The following is a 22,387-nucleotide window of genomic DNA, read 5'->3' as shown; positions in this document are numbered from 1 at the left end:
GAATAGAGAAGGTTGTCTTTGACATTGTTGATATGGAGTATCCAGACAATGCAATTATTGGTCGAGGGACGCTCAATGCCTTTGAAGCAATACTTCATCTAGCATATCTATGCATGAAGATATCTTCGGAACAAGGGCCCATTGCGGTACACGGGAGTCAAGAAGCTGCCAAGAGAGCTAAAGGGAGTTGGACGGATTCAAAGGCTCATAACATAGATGAAGCCAAAGCTTATCAGCAGTATAAGCATAAAAGAGAGAAGGCTCCTTCAGCAAATCAACCGTAGCCTATGCTTTTGTGTGAAGACATAGCAGAGAAAAAATTATTATTGGGATCCCAGCTATCTGATGAACAGGAAAAAACTTTGTTAAGATTCTTGTTTAACAACAAAGATGTTTTTGCTTGGACAACCAATGATCTCTGTGGTGTCAATAGAGATGTTATTGAGCACTCGCTCAATGTGGACCCGTCCTTCAGACCAAGAAAGCAGAAGCTTTGGAAAATGTCCGATGATAAAGACGAAGGTGCACGAAATGAATTAAAGAGACTTCTCAGTGCCAGCGTTATCAGAGAAGTAACATATCCAGAGTGGCTGGCTAACACTGTCATGGTGAAAAAAGCTAATACGAAATGGAGAATGTGCACTGATTTCACAAATCTCAATAAGGCATGTTCGAAGGATGAATTCCCTCTACCAAGAATAGATTCCCTTGTAGATGCAGCAGCTTCTTCAGAAATCATGAGTCTATTGGATTGCTATTCGGGTTATCATCAAATTTGGATGAAAAAGGAGGATGAGCCAAAGACAAGCTTCATAACTCCTAGTGGTACCTATTGCTACCTTCAGGTGTCTCAGGGGCTCAAGAATGCTGGAGGAAGCTTCAGCAGAATGACTGCCAAGGTTCTTCACTCTCAAATTGGCAGGAATGTGCTGACTTATGTCGATGACATCATAGTAAAGAGCACAAAGCAAGAAAATCATGTAGCCAATTTGCAAGAAACATTTGCCAATTTCAGGCAAGCTGGTCTCAAGTTAAATCCAGAAAAATGTGTCTTTGCAGTGAAGAAGGGCAAGTTTCTTGGTTGCCTGGTATCATAAAAGGCATCAAAGCTAATCCAAGCAAAATCGAAGCTATCCTTCGGATGGAGCCACCAAATTCAAAGAAGGGGGCTCAACGGTTGGCAGGAAGGTTGACATCGTTGAATAGATTTATATCAAGATCAGTAGAGAGGAATTTACCATTCTTTGAAATACTAAAGTCAGCCAAAGTCTTCCAGTGGGGTCTGGCTCAACAGAAAGCCTTCGAAGAGCTAAAGCAGTATATGATAGATTTGACAACTCTAACCCCACCTTCATCAGGAACTCCGCTACTTCTGTATGTGGCTACTTCCCATGCTGTGGTTAGTGCGGCACTTGTACAGGAGAAACAAGATGGCCAAATAAAAAAGCAAGCACTGGTATACTTTGTCTCTGAAGTACTGAGCCCATCAAAGAAAAATTGAATTGGAGAAGGTACTGTATGCTGTATTGATGGCCTCCAGGAAGCTTCGGCACTACTTCCAAGCATATCATATAATAGTGACTTGATCGCAACCCCTAAAAGACATAATGAGGAACAGAGAAGCTACATGAAAGATCGGAAAATGGGTGGCGGAACTTAACGAATTCACCATTGATTACGTGCACAGATCCTCAATTCAATCTCATGTGTTAGCAGACTTTATTGTTGATTGGACGCTAGGGGCTCAGGGTGAAGAAGCGACAAAAGATGCCGAAGCTTGGACGGTATTTTGTGACGGAACTTGGGGGACCTTTGGTGCAGGAGCAGCAGCTGTCCTAGTTGCACCCTCTAAAGTCAGAACATGTTATGCAATAAAGTTAGACTTCAGCTATACAAATAACATTACCGAGTACGAAGCTCTTCTCTTAGGGCTTCAGAAACTAAAGGCAATAGGAACAAGAAGGGCAATCCTTAAAACTGATTCACAAGTTATTTCTGGCCACATGGATAAGAGTAGCAAGGCAAGAGATCCAAAGCTTGAAAAGTATTTGGATGCAGTCCGAAGATTGGAAGCTTCTTTCAAGGGATTTTCTGTAAAAAATATCCCAAGGGGGCAGAATGAGCATGCAGATTTATTAGCTAAGTCAGCGGCACAGGGGCTCCCTTTGCCTTTGGAAGTATTTTTTGAACAAGAAAAGCACCCTCAATCGAGCTCATGGAGAGAGCAGTGCTCACAATCTCACCTGTACATAGTGAAGACTGGAGGACCGAAGTAATATCCTTCCTCCAAGGCAATTGCCTCTCAGACGACGAAGCTTATAACAAGAGAATGGAAGCAAGAACAAGACCTTATGTAATAATTGAAGGGGAGTTATACAAGCATGGAGTTTGTTCCCCATTGCTCAAATACAGGAATTAAGGAATGAAGGACAAGAATTAATGAAGGAAATACATGCAGGACTGTGTGGAGCCCATATTGGATCCAGGCCTCTACTGGGAAAGGTTTTTATACAAGGTTTTTATTGGCCGAAGGCAGCTTCGGATGCAGTGGACTTGGTCCAGAAACGTGAAAACTGTCAGAAGTGTGCCAGAGACCAGAAACAACCTTCGTCTCTAACAGAATTGATTCAACCTACTTGGCCATTAGAGAGATGGGGCCTAGATTTGTTAGGACCGCTTCCACCAGCACAAGGAAACTTAAAATATGTTGTGGTAGCGGTGGAATATTTCTCAAAGTGGATCGAAGCTAAGCCTCTAGCTACCATAACTTCGGCCACAGTCTAGAAGTTCTTCTGGCAAAATATTGTTTGTCGCTTCGGTGTGCCGAAGGCTATTACAGTCGACAATGGAACTCAATTTGATGTTGAAATGTTCAAGGTTTTTTGTGACCAGATTGGTACAAAAATACATTTTTGCATCAGTAAGGCATCCAGAATCAAATGGGTTAGTAGAGAGAGCAAATGGAATTATAATGACAGGAATAATGAAGTTAATCTTCAATCAGCCCAGAGGAAGTGGCCAGATAAATTAATGAAAGTGGTGTGGAACCACAACACTGCTATCTCAAGGTCAACAGGGTTCACTCCATTCAAGCTCTTGTTCGGTGATGAAGCAATAACACCGGAAGAAGCAAGAACATGATCAATAAGAACCAAGGCTTTGACGGAGGATGAAGCTGATTATCAAATAACAAAAGATACCATAGAAGGGACTAAACTTCAAGCCATAGAGCACATCAATAAGTACCAGTCCGAAACAATAAAATGGCACGATAGAAAAGTTCGATTGAAAAATATCAAACCAGGTCATTTGGTGCTCTGAAGGATAGCCAACCCAGATACAGTGGGGAAGCTACAACTGAAGTGGGAGGGTCCTTTTCTGGTAGTATCTTCGTCAAGACCCGATCTTACACACTGAAGGATATGGACGGAAACAACATACCCAGGTCTTAGAATGCGGATGAGCTTCGACGATATTATGTGTAACTGATGTAATCTTTTTATCCTTTCCTATGGCACCCTTTTCCTTTTAGGAGGGGAGAAAGGTTTTTAATGGGGCCATAGTATGTAATTTTTATTTTCTGATTAGCCCTATGCAATGCAAGGGCCAAATTCCCCCAAAAACGTAACGTGTAATATCAGAATCCGCACCATCGAGTGCAAAGAGAACAGGGAAAAGCTCAAAAGTCGTCCCTAAGGGGATGCAGAGCTTTAATCACTCTGAAGGTGACGAAGCTACAAAAGTCATTCCTAAGGGAGCACAAAGTAAGTTCCGAAGCTCAAAAGTCGTTCCTAAGGGAATGCAGAGCCAAAATACCACCGAAATAGAAGGTGAAGAAGCTCAAAAGACGTTCCTAAGGGAATGCAGAGCTTAAATGCCACCAAAATAGAAGGTGAAGAGACTCAAAAGTCTTTTCAAAGGGGATGCAGAGTCTGGGTGTGGTTTCGTGTGTGTTCGGGTCATACATTCGCATATTTCATCGCATCATTCCTTGCATTCATACAAACATTCATTAGACATTTGTAGGATCATCATTATCATAGCATAAGGCATGGACGATAATATGAAAGAGTTTCCCGGCTTTGGCGACAAAATGCTTCATTGATTACGAAGAAGCTTTGCCTCAGACAAGACGAACACAAACACCTTATACAACGAAACATGCTTCGATGTGCACGAAAAGAAGGGAAGGTGTTTTTCGCCTTCGGCTCAAAAGCTGTAACTGTGGGTTTTGTCCACAACAAAGCACTTTATACATGGACAAAAAGGTAAAATTATATTACAAGGTATGGACAAATATTTACAATGTTTTGTTTAGCTCTCAATTACAATCTTTTGCAAAAATAATGCAAAAAGATCCTAAGCTTTTTACAGCTACAAAAAAGAAGCTTCAGCCCAACAACCTTCGGAACACGCTTCGGCTTATTGATCTTCGGCGCCACCATCCTACAGAAAGATGACGATATAAGCTAAATGCAAGTATAATAAACTCAAGATAAAAGATAGGTAAAAGTTTCATACTGAGCCAAGTAATTTCCAAGCTTCGTCTCCAGCAGGCTTTCGCCTGCCTTTAGCCCAAATCTGAGTAATAAATCTATTTCCAATGCTTCAGGCCTCACCAGGAATATTGACTAAGTCTGATGGTGACATGCTAAAATTTGGCTTGTTTACTGTTTTAGCATGCGTGCACCCGGCCTTCAAAAATGCAGCAGCCGTGCCACGAGAAGCTAACAGAGCACAGAAATCCACGTGCCCGGTTATAACTTCATCGAGTGCATCAACTTCATTCTCAATATGTTCAAAGGCTTTGGGTATATCTTCAGCCGAAGGGGCAATTTCTTCAGAGCTGGCCCCAACCGAGTTGAATATCCCTTTTAACTGATGCACGCAGCGGGTGGCAAACTCCAAGCATTTATTCCGAAGGTCTTTCAATGATTCCTACAACTTCGTATTCTTCTCAGCTTCAGCTTCGGATTTCGCTTGCAGTTCTTTTCTTTCTTGCTCGAAGTGCTCTGATTTCTCCTTTAAAGTTGTTTGAACTTTGAGAAGTTCTTTGTTTAATTTAACATTTTTAGCTTGTAATTCCGCAAGGGAACCTTCGGTTGCTTGAAGCAAGAAATCTTTCTTTTCAAGAGAAGCTTCAAAATCTTTAATTTTGTTCTCTAAGCCTTCAAATATTATTTCATTCTTCTTATCTTCGAGATCTTGTCGCATTCTTAGCGCCTTGCTTAGCAGCATGCTCTGCGAAAACAAGTTAAGTTTAGTATATTTTAATCCATCACAATGACAACAAGAATCTAGGCAAAGATTTCACCTTAAAATTGGAGTAAAATAGGTTGCCGACGATATGTTGCCGTCGGTAACCACTAATGTCAGATTCTAGCTTCGGGAAACCAACACTCTTAGACAGAGTGCCGATTATTTTTGCCCTGATGCGGTCACGAATACATCCCAAAGTTTCTTCGTCAATCCCGCTGAAGAGCATAGATCCTGGATGATAGCCACATGATATTCCATATTCTTTTAGCTTCTCTTTATCTGCCTTGGACAATTCTTGACCACCCAGGTGCCGAAGGTCAAAATCTTTTTCTTCTGAAGAAGCATCAACAACTTCTTTCCCTTTGTCAGGCACTGCGGCCATGTTTTCCTCTGCAGTCACAACTATCTCTTCTGCGACCATATTTGATATGAGCTTGTCAATTCCTAACATTGTGCTCACAAGTTTAGTAGCTTCGGCAGCGGCTTCGGCTTCGGCACTTGCAGCAGGCACCATTCTGGACGCCGAGGCTAAAGGCGGTGTTCGCTCAATAGCTTGCATTACATTAACCATTCTTCGTTTCTTTTGACCTTCAGCCTTCTCCTTTGCGACCGAAGGTTGATCCTTCTTCTGGAAAAATTTCGTCAGTTCCGGTCTTGAGGACTTAGCAGCTTGATGGGCAAGGAATCAGTCATTACCTTTAAATTTTTTGCTACTTCGACAACAGAGGGCATTGAAGGAGCTTCTTCTCTTGTCTCAACCCCTTCGGCTCAGCAGAGGGAGTCATGTTAAGCTTCCGCTTTTTGGAGATTGCCGCTTTCGGCTCAGGACCTGATTTTGCCTTCTTCAAAATATTCTCATCCTCCTTTACTAGTCTGGCAGCTTGCCTATTTAGGATGCTGACAACCCTTTTCCTTTTCAACCCTTCGGCACCTTTGTAAAACCTTTCATAGTCTGGGTATTCAAAATTTAACGCATCCATCACTTGATTCAGCCTTCGCTTTGGCCGGGTGCCGAAGGCAGCAGTCATTAACTGGTTCTCCTTCTTAGTGTAGTTGCCAAGAATTTCATTGCACATTGTTTCAATCATTTCTAACCACTCTTGGCATGGTTTCTTGAATTCTTTCTCAAATTTAAAACGGTAAGGGAGCCAAACAAGTTTGTGCTTTTTGCCCCCATCCTTCTTCTTGGGCATTCCCCAACCACTAGAGGTCGGAAATACTCAATTTGCTAAGTATTCTTGCACTAGATCCCAAGTGTTGACTTTGGCCGCTACCACTATGAATTCTACTTCGGCTACTTGGCATGGAGAGCCAAGCTGCATATGGCACAAGGGCCTTGTCATCCCGAAGCTTAATTTTAGTGGACTCATGACCATAGTCATCAGCTTCTCCCTTCTTTCCTCGTCTGCCTTTATATAAAACCATTCACTTCTCCAACCAGTCGGCCACTTAGTATGGTAGCTGAGAACTGGAGCCTTCATATCCTTTCGATACGCAAAGTTGTAGCAACCGAAGTTCTCATGAAGACCATCCACTCTAGCCTTCCTTTGGTAATGCAGCTCGTGCACCCGACAGAAAGCTTCGGCATTAGGACTCATACCCTGGCTTCGGAGGGCCCAAATGTAGACACTAAGTCTAACGATTGCATTGGGTGTCAGTTGATGAAGGTATATTTCAAAGTTCTTCAGAACTCCTCCTATTATATCATATAGAGGGAACCGAAGCCCCGCTCTGAAGAAGCTTTTAAAGACAACAACTTCATCATCCTTTGGCTCCAGAATCACTTCCTCGCTAGCAAAACGAATTAGTTTACTCTCAGCCTCCCCAAAGTAGCCCAATTTCTTCATCATAACCATATCGTCTGCTGTCACAGTAGACTTACCAAATTCAAGGTGGCTAGGTTTCGCTGGGCTCAAGATAGTGTAATCCTCTTCATCTTCATTATCACTCCCTCCAACTGCGATCTGTTCAGCTTTAGCAATCGAGGTACCTTCGGCAACAGCCTCCTCTGGCACAACAAGACCTGATTGCTTCATCACTTCTGAGATGGGCGCTGTTTCGGCAACTTGGGCTTCGTCTCCCTCATGAGACACTCTAGCAGTGGATCGTACTCTGACCATTTCAGTGTTTACACTTTTTTGAGACAAAGTTGATCTAAAGTGTCGAAGCGTTTGCTCGAAAATGCAATGCAAAAAGCTTCGGCTATGGTTAAATTTTTCAACAGCACAACAACACATTGTTTCATTCATTTCTAACCACTCTTGGCATGGTTTCTTGAATTCTTTCTCAAATTTAAAACAGTAAGGGAGCCAAACAAGTTTGTGCTTTTTGCCCCCATCCTTCTTCTTGGGCATTCCCCAACCACTAGAGGTCGGAAATACTCTATTTGCTAAGTATTCTTGCACTAGATCCCAAGTGTTGACTTCGGCCGCTACCACTATGAATTCTACTTTGGCTACTTGGCATGGAGAGCCAAGCTGCATATGGCACAAGGGCCTTGTCATCCCGAAGCTTAATTTTAGTGGACTCATGACCATAGTCATCAGCTTCTCCCTTCTTTTCTCGTCTGCCTTTATATAAAACCATTCACTTCTCCAACCAGTCGGCCACTTAGTATGGTAGCTGAGAACTGGAGCCTTCATATCCTTTCGATACGCAAAGTTGTAGCAACCGAAGTTCTCATGAAGACCATCCACTCTAGCCTTCCTTTGGTAATGCAGCTCGTGCACCCGACAGAAAGCTTCGGCATTAGGACTCATACCCTGGCTTCGGAGGGCCCAAATGTAGACACTAAGTCTAACGATTGCATTGGGTGTCAGTTGATGAAGGTATATTTCAAAGTTCTTCAGAACCCCTCCTATTATATCATATTGAGGGAACCGAAGCCCCGCTCTGAAGAAGCTTTTAAAGACAACAACTTCATCATCCTTTGGCTCCAGAATCACTTCCTCGCTAGCAAAACGAATTAGTTTACTCTCAGCCTCCCCAAAGTAGCCCAATTTCTTCATCATAACCATATCGTCTGCTGTCACAGTAGACTTACCAAATTCAAGGTGGCTAGGTTTCGCTGGGCTCAGGATAGTGTAATCCTCTTCATCTTCATTATCACTCCCTCCAACTGCGATCTGTTCAGCTTTAGCAATCGAGGTACCTTCGGCAACAGCCTCCTCTGGCACAACAACACCTGATTGCTTCATCACTTCTGAGATGGGCGCTGTTTCGGCAACTTGGGCTTCGTCTCCCTCATGAGACACTCTAGCAGTGGATCGTACTCTGACCATTTCAGTGTTTACGCTTTTTTGAGACAAAGTTGATCTAAAGTGTCGAAGCGTTTGCTCGAAAATGCAATGCAAAAAGCTTCGGCTATGGTTAAATTTTTCAACAGCACAATAGTGCAATGACAATGAATGCTATGGTAACTCCTCACCAACTCGTCTGTTTATATAGTGCTACAGGGGGGGAGGCGAACCACCATGCCGCTCGCACTGACTGAGTGGTGGATCGCCCGACGTCTAGAATATTATAATCGTTTCTCGGCAACGAGCTCAGGGAAGGTGTTTTTTGGACATTCGGCATTCCGAAGCCTTTGTGTTTTCGCGGATCGAGCTCGTTACGAAAAACAATCTAGCACCGCAAAGGGGCTACTGTTGGGGGTCTTCTTCTCCGCTAAAGGTCCTCTAGGCGAAAACACCTTCAGCAAGACAGTACAAAGGCAGGCGCGACATGAAGATATAAGCCGAAGATGATGCGGACAAAGCCAAAGCTACGACTGAAAGAGCTTCGGCTTGGTATTATGATGATGACGAGGGACGATACCGACTTAAAGAGGAAAAGACTATATAGTCCATAATAGTTCGCATTATGATTATAATTAGTTATCAGGGATATGGATGTAATTTCATCCGGGCTGCGTCCCTTGTCTATAAATAGATGAACAGTACCCATGTACTGTTCACGCTGTATTGTAATCGCTCCCGCATCACCCTCACATTTTCATCTTCTGTCGAGCCGAAGGTATCAATAAAATATAAATATTATGAACATCTATTCATGTTTATGAAATGAAATGAGAATGTAAATAATTTATTATTATATTGTCATTATTTACATTCTTCTGTGTTTCATGTTTCTTCATTTATATTTATTTACCGAGATGATGAATGTACGTCCTTCATGACCTTCGTCTGAAGATCATTATACCCGAAAGGAGATAATGTTTTGAAGGACGAAGGTCTTTAATCATTAACAATTGTGTTGCTTTGTTCTTGGTGTATAGCATTCGAGAACAAGGACCAATAGTTAGTAAGTGAAACTTAGAAGAGTATTTAACTAGGAAATCGTAATGGTTGATTAGCACCTCGAAGGAAGGTTGTATTTGTTGGAACTTCCTCTCCTGGGCAAGATGATCCAATGGGGGAGTGGAAAGAATGCGTACAAGGTTTAACTCGAGATGGCAATTGCTCTGTTCATCCAGCCTCTCAAGGGCACTGTACGGGGGTATTTATAGGTGCCCGAGCGCCCAACATCCCGATGTAAGGACGTTTATGCCCTCAGGCACCTGGATTATTCCCAGAATATTCCCATAAAGGAGGGTTACAGACTATCATTACAGAAAAGCTATTACAAATCGGGCCCGTAACACGCTTCTCCGTGCGGTGCCTGTTACAATGGGCCGAATCCCACATGGGCCTCCAGGTCGGGTGAGGACGTGGGATGGAGAGACTTCGTCGTAGGCCTTCGTCTTGCGGTGAAGAGGACGAAGGGTGGGCCGCGCCGGTCATCTAGCCTCCGTTGGTGCAGCGAGTTGACGAAGGCCTGGAGCGAAGGGTAGCGTCTTCGCCTTCGCCCCAACATTTGCCCTCCGAGGGACTAGTTCGACTGAGTCATCTGGTGCCGAAGACATTGCTAGATGGTGGAGACGCTGCCCTCGCTCGAAATGGTTCCGCGGGGGTTTTTGATGTGACCATTGACGGATGTGGTACTGTTGGACTGCGGGCTTCCCGAAGTGTCGCGTCCTGTGTATAAAAGGGGGCGGCGCGGCTCAAGCTCTTTTACCTTTCTGTGCGCCACAAAACCCTAGCCTTTTGAAATCGTTCGCCCGCTCGCTTGCCCTCCTTGTTCCTCTTCATCGGAGATCTGGCCCGCGTCAAGCAGACCGCGCGCCGCCGACGGTACGTAGCAATGTCGTCTTCTTCTTCATCCGCTGCGAATATGCCGCTGGGCGAATCATCGTCCGAGGGTACCTTGAGCGATTTGGCGGTGGTGGAGCTACACCCGGGCCACACGGTGGAGTTCGACGTGTCGAGGATCTCCTCGGTTCACGTGCAAGACATGCAGTAGTTGGGGTATTTTGGGAATGGAGTTGGATGAGTTCCGGGGCGGAAGAGATTCCTGAGCCGGAGGGGGAGATAGTTGTGTTCGAGGCGTTCTTTACCGCTGGCCTTCGCCTACCTTTACATCATTTTGTGGCGGAGGTCTTCCAAAGATATGACGTGCAGATCCACCAATTGACTCCTAATGCTGTGGTGGCCCTGGTGAAGTATGTCTGGGCGGTGACTTCGTATGGCGGTGAGCCCTCCATGGAGGTCTTTGCCAAGAATTATTGTCTGCACTGGCAGAAGAGAAAAATTGAAAGCAAGATTGCACAGTTTGGATCATGCACCTTTACACCGAGGACTGGGAAGACTTCGGCGGAAGTTGTGGAGCTAGTTCCCTGCGCCCGCAATAAGTGGGGCAACTGGTATGATTATTGGTTTTATGTGGCGGGAGGCGAAGTCGAAGACCTCCCAGGACTCCCGGCGGCCGTGATGTGTTCGCACTGTTATGTGGTGTTCCCACCGTTTGAGGTGGCGGACGATGATAGGGACAAAGGGGCCCTTCGGTGTGCTACTCGCATGAGTAGTGGGCACGATTTAGTTGAGGAATTCATCGGTTATGGAGTGTGGCCCTTGGCGCATGGCTGGGCATTGGGTGAAGTATGCCCTCGCCAGATGCCCTCCCTGGGCGAGCAGCAAGTGCGAAGTCTGGCTTCGCGTTGGATCTGCGCGGCCGAGATCCAGCCGCATTCGTGCATGAAGTGGAGGACGGAGCTGTGCGGATTGTGGGGCGTTATGTGCCGAGGACTGAGGCTCTGCGGAGTTGGGATATTCATGGATCCAACGTTCGCCTGAATAGGGTCTTCGAGTTGAATCGTTTGCCATACGGCGGCTATCCCGGGGATGACGCTGCCGTGGCCGTCGACCGCCGCGGGAAGAAACCAGCGGTCGTGGCTGAGGAAGGCCCTTCACAGGAGGCTGCCCCAGCCACTAAGAAGAGAAAATAGGTACTGTAGTGGGGGGGATTGAGGGTCTCTGATCGTTTAGCTGTGGAGTTGATGGGGACTTGCGTGGCCCTCGGGGGAAGGATGTCTTTGCCCGAGCTCCGAGAGTCTTCGACGCGAATGCTGAAGGTTACCGGGGGTCAATGGCCAAGGAATGTTCTGATCCCCCGTGCGGCTGGCGAAGACATATTTACGTCTCATATGGCTCGTGAGTTGAAGATTTTTCCTTATGGACGGAATATTGCTACTGTTGTATCGGCAGTGATGGAGAAGGATTGTCAGGATGCTGCGCGGAAGCGTCGGGCGGTCGTTAGGAGGCGCGAAGTCTGCCGCCCTCGGCAGTAGCAAACCAGCGCCGGCTGCGAAGCCGGCCGCCCCTGGGCCTAGTAAGTCCAAGGCTGTTGCTTCTGGCGTGGGCAAACAACCCTTAGGCAAGCCCGCGAAGGGGCGAAGGTTGCCTTCGCCGCTGCGTACTGACGAGGCGGCAGCGCATGTTGCCGACTTCGACACAGACATCTGCGTGGGGGATTATCTTGTTGGTAAGTTTTTTTAAAGACTAGGTCTTAACCAAGATATTGGTGCAGGGTCGGATGTGGGACAGCTGGCTGCTGTCCCGACTCTGGTGGTGGCCACTTCGCCGACGGTGACGGTTGGTGCGAAGGGTGCTTCGCAGGACCCGTGGTCCGCCTTCTGCGCGAGCGACGCGATTTCGTCGGCCGCCGCCGCTAAGGATGTGGCGGGCTCTGTGTCCCATCAACTGAGGCATGCATCACAGCAGCTGAAGCATGTAAGTCGCGTTGGACTTCGATAGTTCGTTGTTTTTATGTGATTGCGAATCTCATGGGTTTTTGTGACAGGCGGCCGAATTCGCCGACCATGTTGCGTCGGGCGCTTTGACTTCAGAGTTTGCTGCCAAAATCGAGTGTCTCCGGGCGCAGCATACGGATGCGGTTCGGGAGAAGTCTGCTGCGGAAAACAAAAGCCACAGGCTGGTGGAGAGGCTGACTGCTGCGGAGGCCGAGAGGGTGGATCTCCGGCGTCAGCTGGTGGAGGAGAGGAGGGACGCGAACAAGGCTATTGCCGATGCGCAGGCTGCTCAGGCAGAGGCCAAACTTGCACGGGCAGAGGCCAGTCTCGCCCGCCAACGCACCGAGGAGCTGGAGGCAAGGCTCAACAGCCTGCGCAATCACGTGGATAAAACCGAGGCATCGATGCGCGCGGAGGTCGAGCAGACGCATGCGCGGCTCGTGGACGCGTACCAGGAGCTGGGTGCGCGGACCGCCGCCTTCGAAGTGCCCGGCCAAGAGGTGGGCCTCCGCTTCCTCGAGTGGCTACAGGAGGAGCTGGAGGTGCTCCCGACAATCGTGACGAGCCTCATGTCCTTTGCCTCCCTCGTCACCTGCGAGGGGGTCGTGAATTCTTTCTCCCTCGAGGGGTGCGGGCATTTTGAGGTCTTCGACCAGTCGGACGAAGGCTTTGAACGCGAAATCTTCTAGGTCGAGGACCCGGTGCTTAAGCGGTCGGCGGGGGCGCTCTTCGACGGGATGTGGGGTCCTCATGGTCGAGAGACGGTCCGGGAGAGGTCCGACCGGGCAATAGATCAGGTAAAGGCTTATTTTGTGTGGTTATATGTGGGGGTATGTGTGTTTTTGCTGAATGAATGTGCTATTGCTGCAGATGGTGCATGACGAGGAGGTGGAGAACCTTGGCGATCTAGACAGCACGCTGCCCGGCAGCATGCTGCTGGGAACCTCCGGGGTGGAGCTGGCGCCACCATCTGATGCGGGCAAGGGCCCCTCGTCGACCCTCGCACCGACTGGAGATGGCGAAGACCTCGCGCCAGCCCCTGCGCCGACGGGCGAGGAAACCTCGAAGACGGTGGTTGAACCAGCTGCCGAAGACCCTGCGGCGGCGGCCGAGCCCTCGCAAGTGGCGGAGTAGGGGTTAGGGATTGTAAATGTAAACTTTTGTCTGTGTGATACTGAACCTCGGTTGCTGCGCAGGTTCCGACGTTTGGGCCTGCGCAAGCAACCACTACTATCAATACTGATTTTGCGGCGGAGACTTCAACCGTAGTGCCTGCCGATGATAGTTTGCTTGGTTCTGTGTCTGAATGTTTTGAGTCTGATGGTGAATCTGGGAGCTCGTTTCCTTGGACGGAGGAGTTCTCGGACGAAGGCTTGGATTATTTTGTTGCATTGGATGTGGCTGCGACGGAGGCTTTACCGCGTGTGGAGGGTGCTGGGGATCTTCCTGGTGTGGGTACTGGGTGTAAGCGGCGAAGGGTGGTGGGAAAACATAGTGTGGGTGAATTTTCGCGAAGTGGCAGGCGCCGTCGAATGGGGATGGAACGTGGCCGTCTCCGAGTAGACCGGGTTGGTAAACGAGAGTTGTTGTCCTTGCCGATTGGGCCGAGCATAGGCGAGGGGAATCTTCGGAAGCTTTTTGAGGGTGAGGAATTGAGGATAATGCTGTTTAATTACAGGGAGATGGGCATCATTCCGAAGGTTGATTCGATGTAATAGGCGATGCCCTCGCCGTTTGTATGTAATTGTAATTTGTATGGTGAGCAGCCTGTTGGCCGTATTTGTACGCCTGTGTTGGTCCGTGGGCGACTCTGTGCGGAGTGTCTTTGTAATGAGAGACTTCGATTAACGTTATTCCGGCTGCACCCTTAGGCGACTGTTGCGCGGAGTGTCTTTTAAATAAAAGACTTCGATTAGCGCTCTTGTTGTGCTATTCCGGCTGCACCCTTAGGCAACTTTTGCGCGGAGTGTCTTTTAAATAAAAGACTTCGATTAAGGCTCTTGTTGTGCTATTCCGGCTGCACCCTTAGGCGACTTTTGCGTGGAGTGTCTTTTAAATAAAAGACTAATTAGCGCACTTGTTGTGCTATTCTAGCTGCACGCTTAGGCGACTTTTACACGGAGTGTCTTTTGAATAAAAGACTGATTAGCGCACTTGTTGTGCTATTCCGGCTGCACCCCACGGTGGGCGCCAAATGTTGGAACTTGCTCTTTTGGGCAAGATGATCCAACGGGGGAGTGGAAAGAATGCGTACAAGGTTTAACTTGAGATGGCAATTGCTCTATTCATCCAGCCTCTCAAGGGCACTTTACGGGGGTATTTATAGGTGCCCGAGCGCCCAACATCCCGATGTAAGGACGTTTATGCCCTCAGGCACCTGGATTATTCCCAGAATATTCCCATAAGGGAGGGTTACAGACTGTCATTACATAAAAGCTATTACAAATCGGGCCCGTAACACGCTTCTCTTTGCGGGGCCTGTTACAATGGGCCGAATCCCATGTGGGCCTCTAGGTCGGGTGAGGACGTGGGATGGAGAGACTTCGTCGTAGGCCTTCGTCTTGCGGTGAAGAGGACGAAGGGTGGGCCGCGCCGGTCATCTAGCCTCCATTGGTGCAGCGAGTTGACGAAGGCCTAGAGCGAAGGGTAGCGTCTTCGCCTTCGCCCCAACATTACTCAGGCCACAACTTACTATTTTTTTGTTATATTATTGCATATCCATGACATAGCATAAGCATTCATATACATGTATTATCATGTATAGAACACGAAGAAGAATCCATAGTAGAAGAGGAGGTTGTTTCCCAGGCTGAGAATCCCCCAGCAGAAAATAACTTTTAGTTCGACATCTGCGGTGTGGAAATAGAAACTCCTACTACACAAGGCAAGCCCCGGTGCATTATCCCTTTCCTTGTTGTTTTAAAAACTTTATCACCTTATTTGATGCATTAGGTGATAGGAGTTGTGTGCTAAACAATTGGTGCATTCCCTTCCTTGGAAAAATTGGTTACCATTCCTTGTTGCCCGATTTATTTAAACAAGTTTTTTGATGCTTAGCCTTGCTTTAGAAAACAAAATGTTTTGTTTTGAAAAGGTGATGCTTCATATGGGATGGGGATTTTTACAAATAAAAAGACTTATGATGGTGAATCCATCATGGCCATGATAGGTTCAACATCTGAAAAGAGTACCTCTGTCAGGTATCAAACTTTGGGTTTCAAATGATAAAGACAAGACCGAGCGGGTGACTTGCACGTGAAGGAAGTCTCAGTGTAGTGTCTCCGTCTGAGTCGTTTAAGGACCGAGCCAATGTAGTCCTGATGATCGAGGACCTTTTAACTGGCCACATGCCTCGTCATGGGTAAGCTTTGTCTCGATCGGACCAATACCAGAAAGGGTACCATGTAATAGGAGTGGAGATGGTGAGAGTAGCGTGTACCCTCTGTGGCAAGAGGCTGGACGGTGTAGTATCTGTGCTCTCGGTTGGCGTGAACCCATTCTGGTCTTGAGAAAACTGGGTGCGAGTTGACATATGCAAGGGTTAAGTGCTTCATATGTCGTGTGGTTGGAAATCCCCAGCTGGGTATTAATCTATTCGGATCGCCGTTCCTTCTCGGATATGAAGACTTGGCCACTAACCTACACGTGACAAGTAAACTCAAGGGATGACAAAAGGCAGCTAGTATAGACCAAGTGCTTGATCTAGAATAGAAAGAAATCTAGATGCAGGTAACTACTTAACCTGATAAGTAAAAAGAATTCTTAAGGATACACTCATAGTAAGCTTTTCTGCAAAAAGAGTCTTTGAATCTTGATAAACTTTACCTTGATTCCCAAAAAGCCAACATATCCTTGAGAGTATTTTTCTTTAGTCGGGCAAGACTTGCGAAAGTACACTTTGTACTCAGGGTTTCCAAACCCATGTTGTTGTAGGTGATGAAACTGCTGAGTTTTGCTATTTCAGCTCCAAGGTTGTCCCAAAGCAGGAAGAAGAAAACTAAGAACTACCTATGGAAGGTGTTTACCTTCCCGCTCTGTAATAAGTTTATGCACTCGAACCCAGTTATGTAATAATGACTCTTACTATAATGTACTTATGAATGTAAATTATGTTATTGTAACCCTTTATGCTTTACTCTGATGGTGTGTAATGTCTGCGATATGGGATGAACGCTCTTGGGCGAAGTGAAGGAGATACAGGAAATCGGACCTGTTGAGCCATTGGGTGCACCTGCACGATTATCTGAGGTCTTCAGGACAAGGACATCTGTAGTTGGGCCTAATATCTTGGGAGGTTCCGTGACAGTAGTAGCGAGCTCTATTTCGTATTGCATGTTTTTATATTTTTCTCCTTTATATGGTGCAATGTTCTTATGCTTGTATATGTTTGTTTGCTTGTGCCTGTTCATATTCGTTGTGTGTTGCGAATAGAACGTGATCCATTCCCAAGCTTCGAGGAATCAATGATCAGGCGTCGATGATTGAGTGATCAAGTTCTTCAAGTTCTACAAGGTTGAAGAACCTGAGCATCTGTTTGGTGAAGGCAAGTGTCCTCTGACCTACTTTTGTCCTACTCACATGATAATTCATTTCTCGCATTACATAATTAAAACCTAAGGATTGACTAGCTTTCTATTTGCCTTATCATTGATTACCTTTTGGGTTATTGTGGTTAGCTTTATGCTAGCGCTCTACTTTAATCAATGAAAATGATGAGAACATTTATGATACGCTGATGATATCTTGACTATGATGATGATCTTGTGTTACTCTAGGGGACTCAGGCTGTTTCCTGAGTACCTCTCCATAAGGACCTGTTCACTGGATGACAACCCGGGAAAATAGTGCAACCATGAGGGTGGTATGGGACGCCCTTAGCTGATTAATTGGAGGAACTTAGGGGTGTAGTTGGCTTTGCCGTTGTGTCGTCAATGGGGGTTGGGGCATAGTGCTTGCTCTGCTAAGGGTGGGTGTCGAGGTTCATTTGATTCGGTTTTGTTAGTCACCCACCTTAGGGAGGAGTACCGTGTTTGTACGACTGGCGAAACCTAACAGGCGACTACACACCAAGGGAATCTTTGTAAAGGGTACGTAGTGTATCCCTGGCCATTCACCTTGGTAGTAAAGATCGGATCTTGGAAACCCAAGCTAGGAAGGGATCACGACTCATGGGTAAAGTGTCCGACCTCTACAGAGGAATGAAACTGATATATCAGCCGTGCTCATGGTTATGAGCGACCTTCGGAGCTCCTTTGATTAGAGATACAGATGGTATGAGATGCTATAGTTCTATTGATGGATTTGGTTCGATGATGATAATGATGTTCCTCGATGAGGAAATGATTCACGGGCTAGTTATTTCTAAAACTTGGCTTCCACTAATAATAATACCTGACCAACTAAAAGCAACTACTTTGAGCTTAACTCCACATAAAGCTAGTCCACCTCAGCCAAATGGGACATTTGTTGAGTATGTTGATGTGTACTCCCCCTTGCTTTCACAAAACACCAGGTTGCCTTTGGTGCAATCTATGCTCAGGTAAATAAGAAGAAGGTGTCGAGACAGATCTCTAGGAGTTCCAGGACTTCGACGAGTTCGAGGATTAGGCTAGCAACCTCCCTAGTCAGCTGCATGTGGTGGGTTTGTTAACATTGGTTACGCTTCTATTATGTGCACTTTGATCTATATTATGTAAATGACTCTAGTCTATAATATTATTACTTACTCTTTATTGTTATTCGAAGCATTGTGCTATGATGAGTCATTTATGTAATTGTTGTGTACGTGAATTTCTGATCCTGGCACGTACATGGTTCGCATTCGGTTTGCCTTCCAAAACCGGGTGTGACAGTGATGGCCTCCTCCGACGAAGCTAAACACCCAGACGTGATTCCCGAGGCTGAGACACCCATAACCCGTAGTGAATCGGACTAAGATGACATATAGCCTGACTATCCATGGCGGTGGCGGCATACCAAGCTCCAGCGAGCCCGAACCTAGTTCTAGGACATGGTAGCGTTCAATCCAAGATTATGGTGAGTACCAGTGATCTATCTAGTGCATAGTGCTCACATGAGTTTACCTGGGAAGGGCATGGTTTGGTTAGTCCATGCGAAGGTGGTCCACGGCGGCGTTCTAGACAAAACCGACGGCGTTCTGGCCGAGATACACAGTAGCGTTCAAAAGGGCAACGCCGTGAGCATCACCATCACACATGGGTTATGAAACGTGAACAACTCAAACATATTACCTTCTTGGGAAGGCTTACCACGGGGAGGTGGGCAGTCGGCCTGTATGGTCCCCACCTCCAAGGCAAACTCGTGTTCAAGCTGATGCAATGAGACCAAGGAACTAGGAAAAACTTAAGGGCTTAGAATAGGTGTATGGGAATGGTATGGCACGGTGAGAGGGGAAGGAAATCGACAGAAACACATGGAGTTTAGTTTGGTGCCATAACTCACCAATGTAAATAGTTTAGAGAGCTGGAGCTGTTGGGGTCTTTACTAGGGTTTAACAGGAGTCCAACTACACTAACATGTCTCCCAATCCTTCTGCATGAGCACCACGTATGGGGAAAGCACATGGAAGACAAGAGATGTGGCCAACTTCTTTTTCTGCATGTGGGACAACAAATAGGCATCCAAGCAGCTGAATCAGCTAGGGGATGATTTTTACACCTCCATGTTTATACCAGGCAAGGTGGAGTTGTAGCAAGTGACCCCCTTCTAGGCAATGAGTTCCTTTAGTTAGCACACACCAGAAACACCTAGAGTAGTTAGTGGATGGAGATATTTTCAGGGATTTGAACTGTTCTGAACTTCTTCAGTTCACTACAGAGCCTAGTTCCTCCCCTATTTTGGCCTATCTTACTTAAGCAACTTGGTGCACCAACTATAGGTCTTCAACTTTACTATAGTCTTGTAGGGCTAATTACACAAGAATCAAAAGTTAGAATGCCCCAAAGTCGACCTCGACTCCACTGAAACTAAATTCAATCTCTCTTAAACAAACTTGTACCCTGATAGATACTCTACAACTTTATTGCAAGGAGTATAGCTTAAGACCTCATAGATCAAACACACTCACATCCCCAAATTGGACCAAATACACAATTTCAGAGTGTGAATTTGCACTAAGTCTGGGAATCTAGATTAAAGCATAGGATCTTTGTACCAATTTTTTCTACCAGTTCCACACAATTTTTCTCCACTATTTGCTATAAAACTGGAAAATCTCCACACATGAGACTTGTTTGGTTTAGGAATCTCTATAACTTTGGTATTTTCACTTTTGGCCAAATTTTGCCAGATCACAAAAATCCACTTTTGGGGTTAAAACTAAAGTTTCTCAAACTAGGTTTTCTGCTCTCCACTGATCACCTCATCACATTTAGATTGTTTTTGATTCTAGTGAATGCGTTCTAGGTGTATTAGAATCCAAAGATGCCAATGCATATGATGTCATGCCAAGTTTTAGTCTTGGTAACACCAGAGGTGTTACATCCTTCCCCCCTAAAAAGAATCTCGTCCTGAGATTAAAGCTCTAGGCTAAGTAATGGAAAAGTAAATACGTCACAAGTTTATTTTCTAATTTATCTTACAAGGCAGGGGTGTGGGCGCCCCAGTTGGTGTACATTGGTGACATATTACAACCAATCTAGGATTACAGGATTCTAAAAACTTAGGAAAATAACTATTTAGGTAGTCTTCGGATTCCCATGTAGCTTCGTCCTCTGTAACACTCAAAATCCTATTTTGGGAATCATTGATGAAGCTTAAAATAAAAAAATAAAAAAATTTAAGATGTCTCCTAATATGTGTCCCTCGTTTTTTTTGTTATCTTCTCCTAATATTTGTTGGGAATACACAAAAAAATTGTCAGAGGTATAAATCCTAAAAACTTTTAAAACAAGAATTTAAATTGAAACCCAGAAAAGAAAACCTAATCTATTTGTTAACTTGGAATATTCCTCCCATAATCTATATAGTTAGAAATACTATTCCAAATACCCAAATCACTTCTATTAGAAAATATATTACCCTCTCTCAAAAACAAGTAATCAACAAATAATCATTTGAAGTAATTTTTTCTAATCACACACTCAATAATGATATTTCCCTAAAATCAATAAAATGAATTACTATCTATTATTTGATTTGGGACATTTAATTAAAGGAGTATAATAATAAAAAATGGTAAATATATTACCAAGTATATTTTACTGCATGTGTTTGGACATAAATCTGGTTTGAAAGTTGAACTCAATTTTGAATTTGAATATCTTGAAAAAAAACTAAAATAAAATAGAACAGGAAAAAGAAAATGGGGGAAAACTTATCTAGGCCGCGACCCTCATTTCTAGCCCATCTCCACATCTGGCCCACTCCAGTCCCTCCCTCTTTTCTTTTTCCACCGCGACACTGTCATGTGGACCCTAGTGTCGGCCACGCGCCGCTCCCAGTCACCCGCTGATCGGTGGGGCCGTTCGGCAGACCGACCATTCCCTCCAGCCGCTTCACTCGCGTCCGTTTCACTGACGTATGGGCCCCAATCGACAGAATCGTCTTTCACCCAGATTGGTTGACCGCCGCAACAAATCGTGCGGGGGCGTCCGGGATGCCGCCGTGAATCTCGCTGGTATCCTTGCCAAGTCGTTGCTCGCGCTAGGATAAAGCTGCACCGCACCCCTCCCCTTTCTCTCCGCACACAAAGAGGGAATTGAGTCTGTCAGCCGCGGTTGACCCTGCCCGAGTGGCCGTTCGTGCGTGCCGTGAGGGAGAGAGGGAGGTGCTCGCGCCGCCGCCGTCGCAGGCGGCAATTCCTGTCGTTCGGGTCCCAGGGTGGGGTCGCGAATGGCCATCAACCTGCGTGGACTACGTGCGCGCGAGCCCTCGATCCGAGAACCTTTGGAGCTCGCAAACAGGGAGCACCCGACCTCGGCGCCGTGGGCCATTCATTGCCACCGTTGACCTGCGCATTCGCTGGCGATGTCACCTCGGTGGGAGTTCCAGATGGGGCGGCAAACTATGTGGGAAATGTGTGGGACCGTTGCCGAACGAAGGAGTGCGTGCTGGCGGGGGAATTTCTCGCCGTCGCGCAGCGACGCCATGAACCCGCCGTGCCGCATGGACAGCTTCACCCAGCCTCTCAGCCATCGATAATGCCCCTTGGATCGATTCGATACCTCCTCTGCATTATTTAGCACCTAGTTACGCTTCGAATCAAGTCTGGGTGCGCCGCATAATCGATCTTCGGTGTGAGCACCGCCGTCCCGAGCGCTCGCCCCGCCGTGCTCGGCGGTCGAGCGTGGAAGAAATCCCCCTGGTCGTCCGATTGGCTTTGGGCGGCTTGGATGTGATCGGTGGCACCCCTCCCCCTTTTTAGTTGTTTGAGATCTCGGTCGTTCATCTAAAACTCAAGGGCTCCCGACGGGTCTAGGTGTGGGAGAGTTTGAACCGCTGATCTGTGATCCAACGGGTCAGAGAGCGTACCTCTTCGCTCTTTAAATCCTTGTCGTCGATCTTTGATCCTAGGACCTCGGCTTTGTACCGGATTATTGTGAACGAGATCTTTTCTGGGCCGTGCGATTGTCATCCAACGGATCTGATAAGAGGATACCCCTTTGTCCTGTCTCTTTTGCTAAAGAGACCCTGTTTTTTTCCCGAATCAACCCGCCATCCACGCGGGGTGAATGAGTCTTGGGGAAATTGTGCTTTAGGCCCCTGTCTTTCTCTGTTTTTATGCACCCAGTCCAGAGCTCAGGAAAAACAGATAAACAAATATAGAAATTGATTTTTAATACAAAAATAAATCTAGAAACTTATATAATTCATATTAAATTCAATTTAGCTCCAAATTAATTCATTCCAAAGACATTAATTTTGTTTTAATATTGTATACCACTTAGTACCTCTGTTTAGCAATGAAACATGAATTAAAATTATTCATTTGAATTAATATATTTCATGTACTCAATAACTCCAGAAATTCATAACTCAATA

The sequence above is a fragment of the Zea mays genome, chromosome 4, assembly GCF_902167145.1.
Source record: "Zea mays cultivar B73 chromosome 4, Zm-B73-REFERENCE-NAM-5.0, whole genome shotgun sequence".
Lineage (NCBI taxonomy): Eukaryota > Viridiplantae > Streptophyta > Magnoliopsida > Poales > Poaceae > Zea > Zea mays.
Note: the sequence above shows the minus strand (reverse complement) of the source record.